The following is an 18,038-nucleotide window of genomic DNA, read 5'->3' as shown; positions in this document are numbered from 1 at the left end:
TGGAGCACAAGGTCTCTGTTTAGCATCAATTGGCAGTTCCCATCTTCAATGAGCCCAGCACATCAGTGCAAAAGGTAAGGCTGAAGCATTCAGAGCAATCTTCAGCCAGATGTACCGAGTAGATGATCCGTCTCAGCCTCCTCCAGTGGTCCCCAGCATTACTGATATCAGTTTTCAGCCCATTTGATTCACTCCATGTCACATCAAGAAATGTTTGGAGATACTGGATACAGCAAAGGCTATGGGCCTGAACATGCTGGCAATGGTGCTGAAGACTTGTGCTCCAGAACTTGCCACTCCCCTAGCCAAGCTGTTCCAGTACAGTTACAACACAGGCATCTACCTGACATTGTAGAAATTTGCCCAAGTGTGTCCTGTACACAAAAAACAGGAACAATCCTACTAGGCCAATTACGTCCCATCAGCCTACTCGCAATCATCAGTAAAGTGATGGAAGGTGTCATCAACAATGCTATCAAGCAGTATCTGCTCAGCAATAACCTGTTCAAAAGTTGGGTTCCGCCAGGGCTACTCAGCTCCTGACCTAATTACAGCCTTCGTTCAAATATGGACAAAAGAGCTGAATTCCAGAGGAGAGGCAAGAATGACAGCATTTGAGATCAAGGCTGCATTTGACTGAGTGTGGCATTAAGGGCCCTAGCAAAACTGGAATCAAGACGTATCAGGGGCAAATTCTCCGGTGGTCGGAGTCATATCTGACATGTAGGAAGATGGTTGTGGTTGTTGGAGGTCAGTCATCTTAGTTCCAGGACATTGCTGCAGGAGCTCCTTAGCCAAACCATATTCAGCTGCTTCAATGACCTTCTCTTCATCTTAAGGTCAGAAATAGGGATGTTCGTCACCATTCGTGACTCCTCAGGTACTTAAGCAGTCCATGTTCAAATGCAGCAAAATCTGGACAATATCCAAGCTTGGGCTAACTAGTGGTGAGTGACATTTATGACACTTAAATGCCAGGCTATGACCATCACCAATAAGAGACAATCTAATCATCACCCTTAACATTCAATAGTGTTACCATCACTGAATCTCTCACGCTCAATATCCTGGGGGTTATCATTGACCAAAAATGTAACTGGACTCACCGCGTAAAAACAGTTGTTACAAGAGCTAGAAATACTGCAGCAAGTAACTCACCACCTGACTCCTCAAAGCTGCCACTCCACAAGTCAGGAGTGTGATGGAATACACGCCACTTGCTTGAATGAGTGCAGCCCCAACAATACTCAAGAAGCTCAACACCATTCAGGACAAAGCAACCCACTTGATCACCACTACATCCACAGCATCCACTTCCTCAACTACCAATGCTCATTAGCAGCAGTGTGTTCTACCTACAAGATGCACTGCAGAAATTCACCAAAGATCCTCAGATAGCACCTTCCAAACCCACGACCACTTCCACCTAGAAGGACAAGGGTAGCAGATATATGTTAACACCACCACCTCTAAGTTCCACTCCAAGGCACTCACCATCACTTGGAAATATATTGCCTTTCCTTCACTGTTACTGGGTCAAAATCCTGGAATTTCCTCCTGAAAGAATTGAGGGTCAACCCACAGAAGATGGATTGTAGCAACTCAAGAATGCAGCTCACCACCACCTTCCCAAGGGCAACAAGGGATGGGCAATAAATGCTGGTCAGCCAGCGATGCCCACATACCACAAATCAATCAAAAAATATTCGAAGGCTGAGTAAGACAGATTGTATACACACAGTTCATACACACAGAATCATAACCACTCTATTGACCTTGTGTTGGTGTGTTAGAAGTATACCAATTGACTAAATGTAACCTTTGTATTAGAGTTATCTTTGTAACAATATGTTTACATTTGCAATTGTATAATCCTTTATATTCTAATATATCCTGTGTAACAATTTGTTGTCATTAATATTTTCTGTAGCATTTACTTTCTGAACATCTGTTTTAGTTTTGCCTTTCGCATATAAAAGGGTAACATACACTCTTTCCAAGCATTCCGTGCAAAGCCAATCAGATAACAGATTACTGTAAGTCATCTTTAATGGGAACTTCACCAAAATAAACAAAGATTGAGACATGAGTTCAAAGGAATCAATTTTTGAGTCTTGACTGCAAATGGCTTCCTTTTTTAAACGAGATAAAGAACATTTCTAACCATCCTCTTAGTAAAGTTACAATAACAAAACTTAATGCAGAGATGGACCCATGGATAATTGACGACTTAAGGAATCACTCAGCAGGTCACGTCGATCAATGTCCTTCACCATTAAGAACCACTTGGATATTAATAATACGTCCATCCCTTAAACCAATTAGCCCTACATTTTGTGTAGCCTAGCCCAATTAGAATGTAAAGATGCAATTGATCGCACTGTGAGTTATGGCTTGAAAAGAGTTAATAAGCAAGGACTTTCAGTTACCATAGTACATGAAAAGTTTGAAATAGTCTTCCTTCCAGTAGGGCGTGGAAGGCCCTTGAGGCATTGGAGAGACACAGACACCAGTGTCGACCTGTGTCCTGAGCTGTATCGGAAAGCAAGAGCTTTAGTATGCCCATAAAGTTGCTGCCTTGCTTTAATGGATATTACTTGGAACCGAAGTAATGCTTCCTGAGTGACTGCAATAGACGTTGGTTTATTGATTAAAGTCTCAAATTATCAAACTAATATTGGGATTTCAGTTTAAACTATATAACACCCCTAACCTTTACACTTATATCAGACTAAGTAATGTAAGAAGACTTAAATTAAGATTGCAATGCATAAATGTAAATTAGTGTAAATAAAGTTGGTGAACGCAGGCACAAACAGCAACTTGGGATATGATGTTGTGATAATGGAGATGTGACTTGAAAAGCAGGATTGGGTATTAAGTAGTCCTGAACGAGTTTTAGAAAGAGCCAGGGTTGTAATGAACAAGGAGGATATTGTATTGCTGGAGGTGGAGGGATCAAGAAGTAAATCTGTGAGAAGTGCTATCTCCCCACTGGGTGTACTCTATCACAGGGTGTACTGAGAAATATATGGAAGAGCACATGTATGGAGACATTATGGAGGGGTGCAAAAACAAAACATAGTAATAGCAAGGAACATAAATTATCCTAACATAGATTTGATAGTATTAGTACAAAGGTTAGAGAAGAGCCAAATTTTCTTGATCACCATGTTTCTCAGCCTAATGGAGAAAAACATAATGTTTTATCTGGTTTTGGAGTAGGAGGTGGGTCAATTTGATCAGGTGTCTGTTAGGTCACCTGTACGAAACAGTGGCTTAGGCTTGTTTTAGAAAAGGGAAAGGAGAAACATAAAATACATAATTGGAGGAAAAATAAATTTGAAGTGTAAACATGTGAATTAGAATCAAAGATGGGCAGGCAAAATTACCATGGAGTATTGACCTATCTTTAAAGAGGAGATTTTCCAGGTACCATTGAGATATAATCCAATGAAGGGGAAGGGTAAGGTAGTCAAAGCCAGAAATCACCTGTATGACCAAGAATGATAGAGAGTATGATGAAGCAAGAAAAGGGTATCCATAACAGTATTACACCTGAAAACCAGGCTAAATATAGAAACTTCAGAAGCAAAGTGATAAAGAAAACTAATAAGGTGAAGGGAGTTCAAGAGAGTCTGGCAGACAACTTGAAAGGGAATGCAGAAATTTTCTATCAGCATGTAAATAGCAAGATAGTAGTAAAATGCAATTAGGGAGTGAAAAAGGATTTGCATGGAGGCAGGGGGCAGGGGTGAGCTACAAAATGAATGCTTCACATCTGTCCTCACCAAGGAAAATGATGCTGCCAAAGCTATGGTGAAAGAGAAGGTAATTGAGATACTTGAGGGAGTAAACATTAATGAAGCAAGCATATTAGAAAGCCAATTGTACTTAAGGTTGATAAGTGTGAAAGACTTCATAGAGTGCATCTGTGAATGCTAAAAGAAGTAAGATGAAAATTGTGGAGGTAACGGTTGTAATTTACTGATCCTCGGACACTGGGATTGTACCAAAGCATAGGAATTTCAAAAGAAAAAACAGAATTAACATTTCCGGTCCGGCGACCCTTCCAGAACAGTTAAGGCATGACAGAAAGCAATTTAAAATATGTGTCACAACTTTAAATGGGGCACAGAACCAGAGAGACTGGAATATATGTGCTTAAGTAGTTGAAGGTGGAGTGGCTGATTCAGAAACTGGTTTAAAAAATTACAGATTTTATACTTTATACATAAAGGCATAGAGTGCAAATAACAAATGAATTATAAATATAAATTTATTTTGTGAAAATGGCTTATTCTTAACTGAATTATTGAACTCACTTCTGAGTTAAATACTTGATGAAAGATGTGAAGACTTTAGAAAGTGTGCAGAAAAGAGTTAGAATATCCAGGGATGAGCAACTTGACTGAAGTGATAGATTGAAGAAGCTGGAATTGTTCTTAGAGAAGATACTTTTGAGAGCATATTTGATAGAAGTGTTGAAATCGTGAGTCCTATTGGAATAAAAAGCAAGAAACTAATCCTGCGGTGGAAAAGGTCAGGAACTCAGAGGACACTGATTTTAACTCAAAAGATCCATCAATAACTTGTAGAAAATATTTTTTTCTTCAGCAAGTAGTAATGATCTAGTTTGCATTGCCTGAAAGTGTGGTGGAGGAAGATTCAGTTGTAGCTTTCAAAAGGACGAGTACCTAGCATGGGCCAAATGACCTCAGTTTCCTGTGACTATTCAATAATTTTAGGATTCTTGTATTTTAGAATTATTTAGGGATTTTTACTTTTAGGATTCATTGTCAAAGTAAGTTTACCTTCATTGTAAGCATTTTTTGGAATATGTAAGGGATTCTTTTACAGAATTTTGTTAGTAGATTTATGATAGTAATCTAAAATGAGAACCAGCTTTTACTCTTAAGACTAAATCAGTCTGATCAAATAAAAAGGAAGATTTGCATTTATATAATATTTTTCACAACCACTGGATGTTTTGAAGAGCTTTACACATAGTTTTTGAAGTGTTGTGACTGTTGGCATGTAGGAAATGCAGCTTCCAGTTTGTGGTTAGCAAACTCCCACAAATAGCAATGCAATAGTGACTAGATATTCTGCTCTGTGTTGTTGATTGAGGAATAATATTGGCCAGGATACTGTGGATACAACTCCATTCTTCAAAATACTGCTGTAGGATCTTTCACATTCACCCAGTCAGAGAGGTGGGATGTTTGTGTATCATTGCATCTGTGAGATGATGGCCTTGTGATGATGGTATTAACCCAGAGACCTGTGCTCAAATCCTGTCACTGCAGATGGTGGAATTTTAATAAAAGTCTGGAATTAAGAGTCTAATGATGACTGTGAAACTGTTGACAGTTGTTAAGAAAATCCATCTGGTTCACTAATGTCCTTTAGAGAAAGAAACCTGCTGCCCTTACCTGGTTTGACCTCCATATGACCCCAGACCCAGAACAAAGAGGCTGACTTGTCCTCTGGGCAATTAGGGAAGGGCAGTAAATGCTAACCTCACTAGTGATGCCCAAACCCTGCGAATGAATTTAAAAAAAGACACAGTGGAGCACTTCTTCAACATATTTCAGGGGAATGTCAGCCTTAATTTTTGTGCTTTAACTCTAGAGTGGTACCTCAGCCAAAACCTTGTGATTCACATGCTAGTCTTTGAAACTCAGTTGATATTTAATTCCAGGGAAACAACCCTGATTTGATCAAGAGGCAGCAAGTCATGTATTAAGTGTTCAGGATTGTTGATATCAGCTATGAACACTTTTTTTTCTTTATTCAATCACGGGATGAGGGTGTTGCTGGCTCGGCAACATTTATTGCCCATCCCTAATTACCCAGAGGTCAGTTCAGTCAGCCACATTGCTGTAGGTCTGGAGTCATATGTAGACCAGACCAGGTAAGGATGGCAGTTTCCTTCCCTAAATGACATTAGTGAACCAGATGAGTTTTTTCAACAATTGACAATGGATTCACAGTCATCATTAGATTGTTAATTCCAGATTTTTTTAAACTCAAATTCCACTATCTGCCATTGTGGGATTCGAATCCGGGTCCCCAGAATTTTATCCAGGTCTTTGTGTCTCTGGATTAACAGCCCAGTGATAATACCACTAGGCCACCACCTCCCCTTTTAATATTGCATGTAATAAAATTAATTTTGAGTTCATTTGCTGTATTTAAGTAACCATTGGATGACATATAGTAGCATTTAGAATTGTATTGAATACAATATCTGTTATTGTGTAGATGGACACCCCCGAAAGAACAAATTAAAGATCTGTATTTGATACGTTTTGGTGAGGATTTACATGGCATGGAGAAAGGCCAATTGACCAACCTTTAGTCCCATTCCTTCAATTTTTCTTCATATCCCAACAATCCTCCTTCCAAAAGGCTTATCCAATGCCCTTTGAAACTAACAACTGAATCAATATCTACCAACATATCAAACAGTGTATTCCAAATCCTAACCAATCAATCCATGCAAAAAACACCTTTAAACATTGCTATCTCCTCAGCTCTCCAGGCTATAGGGAGAATAGCCTCAACTTCTCTATTCTATTCAGTTGAATAATCTTTGATTTCTGTTACCATTCTAAAAATCTCTGCTGTAACCTCTTCAGAACCTTCACATCCTTCCTCAAGCATAATACTCATAACTGAATTCAGTAATCCAGTTGGCCAAACTAATGTTTTATATAGGCTCAGCCTAACTTTCTTGTTCTTATATTGAATGCTTTTACAAATCCCAGGATTCCAATGCATTTGTTAACCTACCTCACAGCCATCAAAGATTTGTGAACAAGTAGCCTGTGTTGTTCTTGCCTCACCCTTTAAAGTTGTACCACTTAGCTAGTATTTTTTCTTACCAAAATGTATTATTTCACACTCTGCTGTGATGAATTTCATCTGTCTTGTATCCACATATTCCATTAGCCTATTCATGGCCTCTTGAAGTCTGTCAATGTCTTCCTCAATGTTTACCAAATTTGCACGTTTTATGTCATTTGCAAGCTTTAAAAGTGCCAACCGATTCCTCCCTGTCCAGGACATTAATGCATTGGACAAACCACAGTGGCGCTTTTACTGAAAGTTTGGGAACTATTCTGTGTACCTCCCTTCAGTCCAATAATCAGCAATTCACCACAAATCTTTGTTTCTGCAATAGTGCGACACAAGCAATATTTTTCAGGCCTTCTGTGCTAGAACACGTTTCAGAAATATAAATTCAGGGGAAATGGTCAGGATGTTCAAAATGTATGGAATGAGCTACCAGAGAAGGTGGTGGAGGTGGGTACATTTACAACATTTAAAAGATACCTGGATGGGTCCATAAATAGGAAGGGTTTAGAGGGCTATGGGCCAAATGATGACAAATGAGACTAGATCAGTTTAGGAAATCTGGTCAACTTGGATGAGTTAGACCGAAGGGTGTGTTTCCATGCTGTGTAACTTTATGACTTTATGACAGTAGGATGAGATGATTTCTCATACATGGCACAATACAAAGTTTTATGCATCATATTTCAGTGATATATCCTGCCCTGCATATTGTCAAAAGTTACTGTTGCATTAGTTTGTAATGTTTTTCATGTGAGTACACAACTGAATGTGTTCTTTCTTATACAATGGATAGGGTGTCGTCATGGGCTGTGACACCGTGGGTATCATACCTGCCTCTGAGTCAGAAACTTCATGTTCAAGCTCCATTCCAGAAATTGATGGCCATGGGTGCATACAAAATGTGGCCGAACAGGTAAATCTTTCCAACATAAGCCAGTGGCGGGTGATAGAAGCAGGTGAAAGCTATGGAATGGCAACAAAACTTGAGTTTTAGAACTACATGTAACGACGCATGCTATCAGAGCATTTGTGTCTGGTTGGCTGAGATGGCTGGATAGCTGGTTTCAAACAGATTGGAGCCAACAGCACAGAGTTCGATCCCCATGCTGCTGGGACAAATACAGGACCTGCCTCTTTGCTCTATCTGTGGTGAAGTGGATTGGACCTGCCTTTAGGCAAAGAACTGGAAATGAAAGATCGGGTGCGATTCTAGACATTCAGGCTAATCAACAATAAGACACAGCATATTATTTTATACATGTAAAAGATTTTATCAGCCTCAGTTAGAAAACACTGCCAGATGTTTGGTGATATTAAGGTTTTGAAAAGACTGCAGAGAACTCCATGAAATGAATCCCTGTTTGAAGCATCTTAGTTATCAAAAAAGATAAAAGAGCTGAACAACAGAAAAGTGTAGATATTTGATTTCAGTTTAATTTAGGTTTACAAGATGATGAAAATACGATATTTTGTTTAAGTTGACAGTTTTTCCCTACATAATAGAAGGGTGGATCGACTTGAAATTGCAAAAGGTAGATCCACATCATTCAGTTAAATTGAGTGAACATCACAAAAACTAGCCATTGTGTCCAATTGTTATATGCTGATATTTATGCTGCAGATGATCATGCAGTTCAGCGTACAGTATCGGCACATCTAGGCTCAATATCAGAAGGCTACTTTCTTCCAGGTCTGGAACAGGCTGCAGTACACTTCACTGAATTCCTTGAAGCGAGATCTGGTCTATTTCCGACTGAATTGATCTAGGTCAGAGTGAATAGCTGTTTTGAAGCCCTAAGGGGATTGGACAAAAATTTCACTGAAATTTAATTCTCAAATTGGCCAGGAATGTTGATTGGTTTCTCACCTTGACTTGGAGATCGCGTCATCTTAAGGAGGTAAAAGAGTGTACACATTAAAAAACATAAAATATCCCAATTGTGGGGTCAAGCAGGATGGGCTGGAGAATCGTTACCTCCCTGTTAATGTATAAATGGAACTAAGCTGATGAAATCCATGCCATCAGTAGCACATTTTTTTTATCGATCACAGTAACAATTAGATCATCCCAGTTGATGATGATGTGGTTTGTGTATTGCTGTCTGCAACAATTTTTCTAATATATTAACCACTAGCCACACATTACTAAATGGGAATCCAAATGTGACTAATTTTGATTTTGACTTGGCAATTAGAAGTGAGTAATAGTCATTTTCTTTGGGTGTGTAATCTCAGTAGTTAGTTAACATGCAGTTTGGCACTTTCTTGACCTCTGAATTGTCCTAAAAGTGTAAATAAGCTTTTGTGTATTGATATGAATTTGTTTTCAGTAACAGTGAATAATAGCCACAGTATGAAAATGGCTGCTGCAAAGTCCCACTGAATTTTTAAACTAAAAAGAAATTCACTGTATCTCCATTCACATTTATTGACTAAAAAGAGTTGCCTTTCAAAGCAAACTGCAGCCATTAAAATCACTATTCATAACTCCAGGCAACAATATAATAGTACATGTTCGTCATGGCAATTCAGTCTCCTGTGAGAGGGTATAATCAGCTGGACAGCCGATATGGATCAAATTGGTGCCAAAAGCATAGGGTTGAAACCTAGTTCTGGCTGGCTGCTTGTCAGCTCTTTTCAAATCATTAAAAACATCATGCTGACATGCAGTATGCAGCAGTGTGCAGCATTCTGTATGTGCCTGCGTGGGCATAAGTCAGACTCTGCTATCACTGTTTTAAAGCAATGCAGGCAAAAGTTGAAAAAAGTGCTGAAAATAAATTAATACTGCATTCTTTGCTGCATTGTAAAATGATACCCATTTTTAAGGATAATTTGGCACCCAAGTATTCCCACATTTGAACTATTTTCTATTACAGGTAAAGCATTTCTAGGGGAAATTGCTGACATATTCTTCTTCAATTCTGTGCTTGAAGGCATATCCAACCCAGAACTCCACAATCTCTATCAAAGATAGGGAAAGCAGGCCGGTCTGACATTCATCCCAGCCAAGTTAGGGTTTGAACCTCATACTGTTAGCACCAATCGACTGAATTGCAATGGCATACATGGACTGTTATATCGTAGCCAAGAGTTATGAGTTGTGATTTTAAAGGTATCAGTTTGCTCTCCATCACATACATGACCAAGAATCTCTCCTGCTCTTAGTATATGTTGGAAAGATTTACAAGTTGATAGTCAATTCATGCACCTCTGTTACAAACGCACCTTCCTTGGTGATCAAATCCTAGAGTAGAACATGAACTTAGAAATATCTAGTTCTGAGTCAAGGACTCTATCCACGACACTGCAAGGCCTTACTGAAATATACCTTCCTCAAAATAGTTTTCTTAAAAGATGCAAATATATACAACTTAGTTTTTTTTTAAGAAAGAATGCAGTTTGTCAGTATTACTAGGCAAAAAAATGTGAAATTTCACCGGTTACATTATCTGAGTCTACCCTTTTTTCAGGAGAAGATTATGACGGTAAAAAGATTCTGCATTTGCACACATTCTTTCACAAATTATTATAACGTAAGACCCATGGTAGCCAATGTGTGTACAGCAAGATACCACGAATAGCAGTTAAATAACTGACCTGGTAGTCTGTTAAAGCATAAATGTTGGCAGCACAGAGGGAGACAATACCCTCCTCTTTGAATGGTATTGGAAAATCTTTTATGTCCAACTGAGAGGCCAGGCAGGGGCTCAGTTTAACATTCATTCTACAATATAGAATGTCTTCAGTACTGCAAGGAAGTGTTATCCTGAAATGTGTATTCAAATGCCTGAAAAGGGGTTTGATCCTGCACGCTTCTGACTTAGAGGTAAGAGTGCCACACTTGAGCCAAGGCTTGAGACCAGTCTTGGCCAATAGAAATTGTAACCAGCCACAAATATGATTCTCAAACATAGACATAGAAAATAGGCGCAGGAGTAGGCCATTCAGCCCTTCGAGCTGCACCACCATTCAGTATGATCATGCAATTTCAGTATCCCATCACACCTCATACCTTTTGATTCCTTTAGCCACAAGGGCCACATTCAGCTCCATCTTGAATATATCAAATGAACTGGCCCCAACAGCTATCTGTGATAGAGACTTCCATAGGCTCACAACTCTGAGTGAAGAAATTCTTCCTCATCTCAGTCCTGAATGAGTTACCTGTTATCCTTAGACTGTGACTCCTAGCTCTGGGCTTCCCCCACATCGGGGGTATCTTCTCACATCTAGCCTGTCCAGTCCTATCAGGATTTTATATGTTTCTATGAGAACCCCCCACGTCATTCTTCTAAATTTCAGCAAGTACAACCCAGTCGATCCATCCTCTCTTCGTATGTCAGTCCTGCCATCCTGGGAATCGGACTGGTGAACTGCTGCTGGACTCTCTCAATGGCTGTCTCTCCTTCCGCACACCAGGAGACCTAAACTGCACACAATACATAAAATGTGGCCTCACCACGGCCCTGTGCAATTGCAGCAAAACATCCCCTTCCCTGTACTCAAATCCTCTGATTATCAAGGCCAGCATGCTGTTAGCTTCCCTCACTGCCTGCTGCATATTCAAGACAACCTTCAGCGACAGTTCCATCATGACAGCAGGTCTCATTGCACCCCACCTTTTCCTAAACTGCCACCATTCAGATAATAATCTGCCTCCCTATTTTTGCCACCAACTGGATGACCTTACACTTATCCACATTATATCACATTTGCCAAATATTTGCCCACTCAGCCAGCCTGACCAAGTCACCCTGCAGCATCCTCCTCACAGCAAACACGGCCACCCAGCTTAGTGTTGTCTGCACATTTGGAGATTTCGTATTCAATTCCTTCGTTAATGTATATTGTGAACAGTTGGGATCCCAGCACTGAACGCTGCGGTACCCCACACATCCTTGCCTGCCACTCTGAAAGGACACATTTATTCCAACTCTCTGCTCCCTGTCTACCAACTAGTTCTCTATCCACGTTCAATACATTACCTCTGATACCATGAACTTTAATTTTGTTTACTAATCACTTGTGTAGAAGCTTTTCAAAATCTTTTTGGAAGTCTGGATATGCAACATCTACTAAGTCACCCTTGTCAACTCTAATCTAGAAGATTTGCCCAGTATGATTTCCCTTTAATGAATCCAAAGCTGACTTGGATTCATTCTGCCACTGCTGTGCAAATGCTCAGTTATTAGTACTAATAATTGACTTCAGCATTTTCCCCACCACTGATGTCAGGCCAATCAGCCTATAATTCTGTTTTCTCTCCTTCCTTTTTTAAAAAGTGGCGTTACATTAGTTACCCTCCAATCCGTTAGAACAATTCCAGGGTCTGTAGAATGCTGGAAAATGATCACCAATGCATCCAGTATTTCTAAGGCAACTTCCTTAAGTACTCTGGGATGCATAGAATCAGGCCCTGAGGACCTATCCGGTTTTAATCCCATCAATTTCCCCAATACCATTTCCTGACTAATAAGGATCTTCTTCATGCTTGACCCTATGTCCCCTATAATTTCCGAAAGGACACTTGTGTCCTCTTTCGTGAAGACAGATCTTAAGTATTTGTTCAACTAGTCTGCTTTCACAACACTGATTTCAATTTTAGAAATGCCTTTCATTGAGACACAATATAAGTAAATATATTTCACATACATATATTGATAGAAACACCTATCATCATTCAACAATTAATGAAGTTCTCACGATAATCAAAACACACTTGCACATTCTGGATGCACTTTAACTCATTCTGCCCAACCCTCATCTGCCAAGCTGAGTGCTAGTCCATGACCTGATCAGATCAGGGCAGGGATGTTTCAGCACAGCCAGTCAATGATCACACAAGGGCCTCATCCCACTGCAGTGGGTCTTCCACTCACATGTGCTCCCAAGTTTCTAGCACAGTCACTGCTCCTGGGCCTACTCCTGAGCACAACCTTCTAATTAACATTGAGTCCACAGATTGACAAAAATGGAGGTGGAATGGTCACCACTGACCTCCTGGACAGTGTACGAGGCCACTGTCATAAACATTAGATTTAGCTCTTGGTTTGTCATAATTTTATTGACAAGTGTGCACATGCATGTTCAAATAAGAGCATAAAGATCACATGCTCAATGACTATGTCTATTATTCATTTTGAATTTTTTTTCCAAAACCGCTGGCATTGCTGGATAGATATTGCCCAACCCTAATTACCCCACAGAAGGTGGTTGTGAGTTATCTTTTCGAACTGCTGCAGTCTGTGTAGTTAGATATATCTGCAGTGCTGTTAGGATATGTACTCCAGGATTTTGACCCAGGAACAGTGAAGGTACAGGGATGTAGTTCAAAGGAAGTTGGGGGGGGGGGGGGGGGGGGTGGCGGCAGTGCGTGGTGATGGCCTGGTGGTGTTGTTACTAGACTATTAATCCAGCAACACAGGTAATTTTCTGGGGACCTGGGTTTGAATCCCACCATGGCAAACTAAAATCTGGAAATAAGGTGACCACAAAGCAATAGCAGATTGTCAGGGAAGTATGCATCTCATTCGCTAATGTCCTTTAGGGAGGGAAAACACATCCTTACCTGGAACAAAAACAGAAGTTGCTGGAAAAGCTCAGTAGGTCTGGCAATATGGTTCTGAGGAAGGGTCACCAGACCCTAAATGTTAACACTGATTTTTTTTCTTCACAGATGCTACCAGACCTGCTGAGCTTTTTCAGCAACTTCTGTTTTTGTTCCTGATTTACAGCATCCGCCGTTCTTTCAGTTTTTATTTACCATCCTTACCTGGTCTGGCCTGTAGATGGTTGATTCTTAAGTGCCTTCTTGGCAAATAGGGATGGGCAATCTAGCTAGTGATGCCCACATCCCATGAATTAATTAAAAGATTGTGTGTGGTTTGGGAGGAAGCTTGCAGATGATGGTGTTCCCATGCATCTGCTTACCCTTGTCCTTAAGTGGGGTAGAGGGTGTTGGTTTGAAACGTGTTGTTGAAGATGCTGTACTAATCCAAAATGGAATTAGCTCCATCTCGATTGCCAAACAGCTGCACATGGCTAGTGGCTAACATATAAACAGGATTGGAATACATCAGACAATTGCCTTTGTGTCAAAGGCAGAATTCTATTGAAGTCTAAGTCTGTAACTTCAGTCCCACTGTCTTCTGCTTGGAGCCTAGCTTGCCTTCAGTGAATTGTCCCTGGGTTTTATTTTCTACCCAAATGCATATGTTAGAATAAAGCCTTTGCCTTACTTAAACCCCACCTGTCTCTGTGTTGAATGTCATTTGAAACACTACTATAGTCTCTAAGCCCTGTTTCACCAAATCCAGATACTCTGAAAGGATTTTAAATGATTCTGAAAGACCATGTAGCAGTACTGTTTTACAGGATGCAGGCATTGCTGACTAGGTATAGCCAATCTGATTTTGGCACTTCTACAACACAGTGTTACTAAGTAGTTTGAATTAAAGGAAAGGGTGTAGGTAATAAGCTTGCTGAGTGCAACATCCAGTCCTACCAATATTTTGGATGGTCCAGTAATATCAATGGTTACCAGCTCCATCTGCCTGATAACCTGGACCACTGCATCACCTTTCATGGGTTTGCTACTTTCTGTTGCATGTAAGCAATGCGTCATGCAAAAACAAAGGGAGTGAATCAGTAAAGAGCTGGCGAAATGGGCCTACAAATAAGTTTCAGTTCTGAGAATAAGAAGCAAAAGCTCAAGAGCGTAGTAATGAGGACAACAGATATAAAGTAGTTGGGTTTGAACTTAGAAACCATTCATCAGAGGAGCTCAATGTGTAACAGTCACTACCAGGTGGAGACAGAATGTCGTTCAAGGAAAATAATTTAGATTAATATAGCTCCTTTCACAATTATGAGGTATCCTAAAGCGTATTAAAGCTAGTCAGCTGAACCTGACATCAGGTGTGAATGGTATCTATACTGACCATTGCTTGCCGCAAACTGGCTATCAATTACATCTCCATCCCCATGGAAAGTATAGTGCAGAGGAACTTCAAAAATATCAACGACTGTTATTACTGAGGGAAATGCAGCAGCAAATTTTGTACATTGCAATGTTATGCCTGTTGTAAAAATAGCAGCAAGCAACAAATGTATATCTGCCTGGAATGCAATCCTTACACAATATTCTAACAGTGTTTTCATTGATTTTGCAGTTTTGCCTGAATGCATTGTGAGCTGGTTTAAAGAAGGGCACCAGCATTTATTTGACGTTTCTCCTATTGAATTTGAAAAAAATGCAACTGAGTCATACCTTGAGTAATTTCTCTTGCGCTCTTCAGTGTCACTAGCACACAGTCCAGGTCTCACTGCATTACAGCAGTGTTGTGATGACAAGTGCTCTACATGCTGGGACCTTTGTTCACTGGCAAAAGTCTTTATGTTGTCAAGTATTTGCTGCTGCAGTTTTAGAAGGCTGATCTGGCCATTGGTGTTGGAAATCCTCATCAACTGGGGCCTTTTGGGAGAGGTGACCTTCAAGGTATGGATATTGCTCAACATATTTCAGAGCCTTTCCTTCCATAAAAGTGGAAGGTGGATATTCGATTGATCAGGTCTGGATTGATATTTGGGTTTCAGCCTGAGTCTCTTGTAAGCAGATTTAACAAGATCAAGTATGGCTGCAAATCTATTGCAGAACAGACAGTGGCACAGCAGTCATCTACCTACTGTAGGTCATCTATATCAATGGTGGTCAGTTGAGTTTTGGCATGGACGTGACTGAGGTTAGAGTGTTTTCCATCTAGGTGGTATTTTAATACATACCAGAAGGTCAGTTAGATTGTAAATATTTTGGAAGTTATCACACAGCCCTTGCAGGTCTAGATTTTGAAGATATCGGGTCTTCCTGTTCAAATAGTTGAGGTCATAATTTTTATTATTCTCTTGTGGGACACGGATGTCGCTGGCTGGCCAGCATTTGCTGCCTGTCCCTAGTTGCCCTTGAGAAGGTAGCGGTGAGCTGTCTTCTTGAACTGCTACTGTCTATATGCTGTACAAAGACCCACAAGGCCATTGGGAAGGGAATTCATTACAAATCAATTGCAGGATTGTGATGATGTTTCTTGACAAATCCCTGGAGAATAATCCATTGAACCTTGAAGTTATTGAATCAAATGTTTTGGGAAGTCAATGGATTGACTGAAGAATTCCTGGTGGTATTGTTGACATTTTTCTTTGAATTATATTGTGTCTTTAACTTAGTAAAACATTCCAAGACACTTCATTGGAGGATAAATACAAAATTTGGCACAAAGTTACCTAGGGAGATATTGGGGAGATGGCTGAAAACTTAGTCAAATTAGATGTTTTAGGAATGTCTCAAGGGGCAAAAATAGAGACAGAGAGGTGGTAAGGTATAGCTGGACATTTCAGAACTTAAGGTTTAGGCAGCTAAAGGCATTGCTCCGACATGGAGTGATTATAATTGGAAATGTTTAAGGTGTCTGAATTGGAAGAGTCCAGGTATCTCAGAAGATTGGTGGGCTGGAGAAAATTATAAAAATAAGGAGGTCCAATCAACAGGAAATTGAAAACAAGGTTGAGATATTCCAATAAAAATGAAAAGAACTACAGATACAGTGATAATGGGAACTGCAGATGCTGGCAAATTCAAGATAATAAAATGTGAGGCTGGATGAACACAGCAGGCCCAGCAGCATCTCAGGAGCACAAAGGCTGATGTTTCAGGCCTAGACCCTTCATCAGACAGGGGAATGGGGTGAGGGTTCTGGAATAAATAGGGAGAGGGGGGAGGCGGAACGAAGATGGAGAGAAAAGAAGATAGGTGGAGAGGAGAGTATAGGTGGGGAGGTAGGGAGGGGATAGGTCAGTCCAGGGAAGACGGACAGGTCAAGGAGGTGGGATGAGGTTAGTAGGTAGGAGATGGAGGTGCGGCTTGGGGTGGGAGGAAGGGATGGGTGAGAGGAAGAACAGGTTAGGGAGGCAGAGACAGGTTGAACTGGTTTTGGGATGCAGTGGGTGGAGGGGAAGAGCTGGGCTGGTTGTGTGGTGCAGTGGCGGGACGGGATGAACTGGGCTGGTTTAGGGATGCGGTGGGGGAAGGGGAGATTTTGAAGCTGGTGAAGTCCACATTGATACCATGAGGCTGCAGGGTTCCCAAGCGGAATATGAGTTGCTGTTCCTGCAACCTTCAGGTGGCCTCATTGTGGCACTGCAGGAGGCCCATGATGGACATGTCATCTAAAGAATGGGAGGGGGAGTGGAAATGGTTTGCGACTGGGAGGTGCAGTTGTTTGTTGCGAACCGAGCGGAGGTGTTCTGCAAAGCGGTCCCCAAGCCTCTGCTTGGTTTCCCCAATGTAGAGGAAGCCACACCAGGTACAATGGATGCAGTATACCACATTGGCAGATGTGCAGGTGAACCTCTGCTTAATGTGGAATGTCATCTTGGGGCCTGGGATAGGGGTGAGGGAGGAGGTGTGGGGGCAAGTGTAGCATTTCATGCGGTTGCAGGGGAAGGTGCCGGGTGTGGTGGGGTTGGAGGGCAGTGTGGAGCGAACAAGGGAGTCACGGAGAGAGTGGTCTCTCCGGAAAGCAGACAAGGGTGGGGATGGAAAAATGTCTTGGGTGGTGGTGTCGGATTGTAGATGGCAGAAGTGTCGGAGGATGATGCGTTGTATCCGGAGGTTGGTGGGGTGGTGTGTGAGAACGAGGGAGATCCTCTTTGGGCGGTTGTGGCGGGGGCGCGGTGTGAGGGATGTGTTGCGGGAAATGCGGGAGACGCGGTCAAGGGCGTTCTCGATCACTGTGGGGGGAAAGTTGCGGTCCTTGAAGAACTTGGACATCTGGGATATGCGGGAGTGGAATGCCTCATCGTGGGAGCAGATGCGGCAGAGGCGGAGGAATTGGGAATAGGGGATGGAATTTTTGCAGGAGGGTGGTTGGGAGGAGGTGTATTCTAGGTAGCTGTGGGAGTTGGTGGGCTTGAAATGGACATCAGTTACAAGCTGGTTGCCTGAGATGGAGACTGAGAGATCTAGGAAGGTGAGGGATATGCTGGAGATGGCCCAGGTGAACTGAAGATTGGGGTGGAAGGTGTTGGTGAAGTGGATGAACTGTTCGAGCTCCTCTGGGGAGCAAGAGGCGGCGCCGATACAGTCATCAATGTAACGGACGAAGAGGTGGGGTTTGGGG

This window comes from Stegostoma tigrinum, chromosome 7 (assembly GCF_030684315.1).
Source record: "Stegostoma tigrinum isolate sSteTig4 chromosome 7, sSteTig4.hap1, whole genome shotgun sequence".
Lineage (NCBI taxonomy): Eukaryota > Metazoa > Chordata > Chondrichthyes > Orectolobiformes > Stegostomatidae > Stegostoma > Stegostoma tigrinum.
This window is presented reverse-complemented; position numbering follows the sequence as displayed.